This window comes from Protobothrops mucrosquamatus, unplaced genomic scaffold, assembly GCF_001527695.2.
Source record: "Protobothrops mucrosquamatus isolate PMUCROS unplaced genomic scaffold, P.Mucros_1.0 scaffold1649, whole genome shotgun sequence".
Taxonomy (NCBI): Eukaryota; Metazoa; Chordata; class Lepidosauria; order Squamata; family Viperidae; genus Protobothrops; species Protobothrops mucrosquamatus.
This window is the reverse complement of record NW_015387806.1, coordinates 53160-57643: the sequence shown is the minus strand read 5'-3', so window position 1 is coordinate 57643 and position 4484 is coordinate 53160.

Sequence of the window (4484 nt, the reverse complement as noted above, 5' to 3'; positions counted from 1 at the left end):
AGTTGGGTTTGGACTTTTTGTTGCACCAGGCAAATGAATTTCTACTCCATCAGTTCTGCTGTCTGATTGTTTCCAACTAAAAATACTCTTATTCCATTAAATAATATTGACTATCTAATTGCTTCTGTTTGCTGCTAGGTTCTCTTTCGCAGCGATAATCAGTTTTCCTACAGTTTCATGCTTTTATGGTTTTTATTTATTTGATTGTGGCAAAATATTTCAAGTAAATAGTAATAATAAACAAAATAGCCAGCTTTTCTTTCTCTTCTCTGCCCTCTTATCCCCAGCTTTGTAAAGCACATTAAGTTCCAACCTTTCTCTTAAGCTTCCATTTTCCATCCAGAAAAAGAAGCCTATCTATCGCAAACAGAATTAAACTATTTAATTTAAATGTGTATCCATGACTTATGACGACAATACTGGTTTACTTTTAGTCACATTAATATCAGGCTGCGGGTTGTTTCAAGTGTTTTGTCTGATGGCAACATGGTACATACAGTAGACTGAATTATTATTATTTAAAAAAAAAAGAAAAGGAAGAAATTTACGATAATTCATTTACGTCTGGTTCACCTTACCCCAATCCATCAATATAAAATGTATCGTTCAAAAACCGTGTTCTAAATTCTGTTTGGGGAGGGAGAGGTCTGGGAGATTGGCGGTCTCTATAGCTGCTATTTGTCGATCTAGCTTAAACGACGGTGCCATTTCGTACAGCTCATTCTGACTGGCAGCTGAGCCCTCGAGAGCCCTAAGGCTGAACAGTTATAGAAAACCTCCATTACCAAGAAAAACCAAGGTCAGTTCCATGCAGGGAGTCCGAAGCCAAATTCCAAATCCCTGACAACTCTGTTATACCACATGTAGGTTTTCGGATTTTATATGCCTAGCCAGGTTTCCACTGTTCGCCGATATACACATAAGGGTTATCAAAACTGTGGGAGATGAACAAATATATATATGTGAAAAAGAAAACCCTAAAAGTAGTAGCTCAGCGCAGCTCACCCCAACTAAGCTCGCTCTCGCTGTTTTAAAATAATCTGTCTTGAAGTGTCGTTGACATTTTCGGCAATATTTTAGACAGGCCAACCAAGCTTAAGAAAAACTGTTTAGATTATCTTCTCTCAGGAAAATGATCTGTGCAGCAGGAGCTAAAAATAACATTTGTACAGAAAAAGTTGTGCTCGGGCTTTCGGGGGCCCACCTGTGAAGCATCTCAGGACTTCTGCTAACCCATATTGAGGCACAGAATTCTTCAGAAACCAGTAGGCAGATCGAACACATAAATACACACACACACACACACACAGAGAGAGAGAGAGAGAGAGAGAGAGAGAGAGAGAAAGAGAGAGAGAGAGAGAGAGAGAGAGAGAGAGAGAGAGAGAGAGAGAGAGAGAGAGAGAGAGAGAATAAAAATGTGTTTGTCAAAAAGAAAGGAGCATAACGCTGAAACATGTAAAATTCTGCCTGATGGTTGATGATTACAGACAGCTGAAGGGACAGTCCATTATTATTATTAATTCGGTCTCCAGACTTGTGCATCCTGCTTAGTTTTTTTTTTAATACAATTTGTTTGGTTTTAGCAGATTGTGATATGTAAACCTTGTAAACCATGGTTTTATGATTTTTGCAGGACCTGCAAAGCCAGCTAATTCGACACGGTGGTTGAGCAAATTGTGGATTTAGTACTTAGAGTTGGGCCAAGAGGAACTAAGCTAAACTAACTAAATCAGGCTAGATTCCACACGTGAGGGCAACACCAAAACACCAAAAACTAGAGGACCAAAGTAAGATCGTTTCACTGCTAGTCTGGATCGATGAAGAAGTCAGAAACTCCAAGAAAAATTGCCCAGCCTAATTTCTAGTCAGTTCATTAAGGCAGAGTCTCTCTGAATGATTGCAAATGCTTCATCTCAGATTTCTCGCCATTTGGATTCAGTTGTGGTTATTTATCTATATTTACCTATATTTATTTATCTATACCTCATGGTTCCTCATTTAACCTGTTGTATGGCCGATAGGAACTCTCACAGTAAATTTTAGGAGTGTCAGAGATGCTGTAAACAAGTAAACGAAAGCTCTCAGATGCCACACATGACTTCCAGGTAGCCTGCCCATCTAACATAGCAGATACTTAAGAATCGTGTGCTTGAGCAGGAGTTTTCTCCGCAAAGTAAGGGGAGAGGGAGAAAAAGTAAGGTCTCACACAAGTTTTTCCAACAAGTTTTTGTAAGTTCTTGATGGGAATGCACATAGTTGCAAGATTCATGAAAAGAAGGACATGATAGCAGTGTTCCAATATCTTTGTATGCCACAAAGAAGAGGGGGTCAACCTATTCTCCAAAGTACCTGAAGGCAGAACAAGAAGCAACGGAAATTGATCAAGGAGAGAAGCAACCTAGAACTAAGAAGAAATTTCCTGACAGTAAGAACAATGAATTGTTGGAACAACTTGTCTCCAGAGGTTGTGGCGCTCCAGCAGTGGAGGTTTTAAAGAAGAGACTGGACAGCCATTTGTTTGAAATGGTATAGGGCAGTGGTGGCGAACCTATGGCACGGGTGCCAGAGGCGGCACTCAGAGCCCTCTCTGTGGGCATGCGCGCCGTCGCCCCAGTCCTAGGCCTTCAGCTGGGTTTTATAAAACCTTCTCGCTTTAGGCCTCCACCGCCGTGTACAAAAAAAAAAAAGGTTCAATCAATCAGTCAATTTCAACTTCCTGCGGGGAAAAAAAAATCTTGAAAAGTTGGAATTGATTGATTGAACTTTTTAGTCCCACCCAGTCTGCCGTTACCACCACAGCCACGCCCACCCAATGGGCCACACCGACCCAATGGGCCACACCCATCCAATGGGCCACACCCACCCAATGGGCCACACCCAACCAGCACTCGACAATGCATAAGTGGGTTTTGGGTTGCAGTTTGGGCACTCGGTCTCTAAAAGGTTCGCCATCACTGGTAAAGGGATACTGCATGAGCAGGGGATTAGACCTTTAAGTTCCCTTGTAACTCTGTTATTCCAATGTCAGCCTTGCAAGATATTACAGACAAGAAACATACGTAGAAGTGCTCTAAATGTATTGTAAATTTACATTAACAGGATCTTGCATGTCTAAAAATGCATTTAACCCCCCACCCCCCATCTTTGCAGTCCAAGAAACTAGAAAGTGACACTTCTAAGATGTTTGCCATGTCCCCATTGCTTCTTCAGGCTCAGTTGCCTCTTATCTGTTGCCCAGTTTGTGGCTCTTCCTCCTGTCTTCCATGTCCATTCCCACACACTTACCTCACAGCATTATAGATATATCAGTATAGTAGAGCAGTTAAGGTGTTGGATTAGGAATAAGGAGGCCCAGGTACAATCTACCTCGGTGGTGGACCTTAATCAGTTCATTCTTCCTAGTTGACACTTCATGTTGTTTTTTTTACTTTGGGAATAAAATGAAAAGTATTCCCATGTAAGCTATCACGAGCTTCTAAGTCTAAAATGACTTTTGAGACAACTCTGGGGATTGGAAGAAGAATGCCTGAAACAGGTAAATTTGGGAGATTCGGTTTCGTTGGTGACATAAATATTTGCAAACATTTCCGGCTTCCCTGCTGTGAAATCCCCAGCTTAACAAAAAAGCAATTTGCTAAGGATGGATTTAATTTTGGGAAAAGAATTACAGGCAGGACTGCTCTGCTCTCTCCAATCTTGTTGGAAAGAGAAGAGGAAGAAAAATATGATGGTTTTTTTTGTGTTTTAAAAAAACAAGTAAACCGACATCTTATAATTCAAGTACTGCTGTCTCCATTTATCTTCAGATTATCCCAAAACCAAGGCATTCAGTATGCTGCTCACTTCTATTTCCCTAGCCAAGCCAGTTAAGTCAAAATATTGTGATATTAATGTTCGGTTAAATCATTTTTACATAATTAAATAGGCCAGCCTCTTTCAGCTCCAGAGACACAAGTTCTCTTCTGCCAACCCCTGTTGGAATATGTTGATCCACCAGGATTTCCTGAAATGGCTGCACTGAAAATCATTCAACCTTAAATAAAAAGAAAGCCCAGATGTACAGGGACAGCCTGTCAGGGGAAACCAAAACACAGCTGGGTAGTAAAAGTACTCCAGCTCGTCATGTTCAAGCACGGCCGTGAAGATTTAACTTTTCCTGTCCAACTTTCAGGGAATTTAACAGCTCCTTTGCATAGAAGGAGAGAAGGAACCTTGGACTGTAAGATGAAATCAAGCTACAATTTCCAATTTTGAATGGGCGGTTAGGTTGGATGAGGCCACTGGGAAGAATTTCAAAAAGCCACCGCCAAGGTTTTCCCTACTCGTTCCCTTCCAATCCATAGAACATAGAAAGTTGGAAGGGAACTTGGAGGTAATAATATAATAATAATAATAAAGTTGGAAGGGACATTGGAGGTCATCGAGTCCAACCCCCTGCTCAGGCAGGAAACCCTATCCCATTTCAGACATTCCAGTCTCTTCTT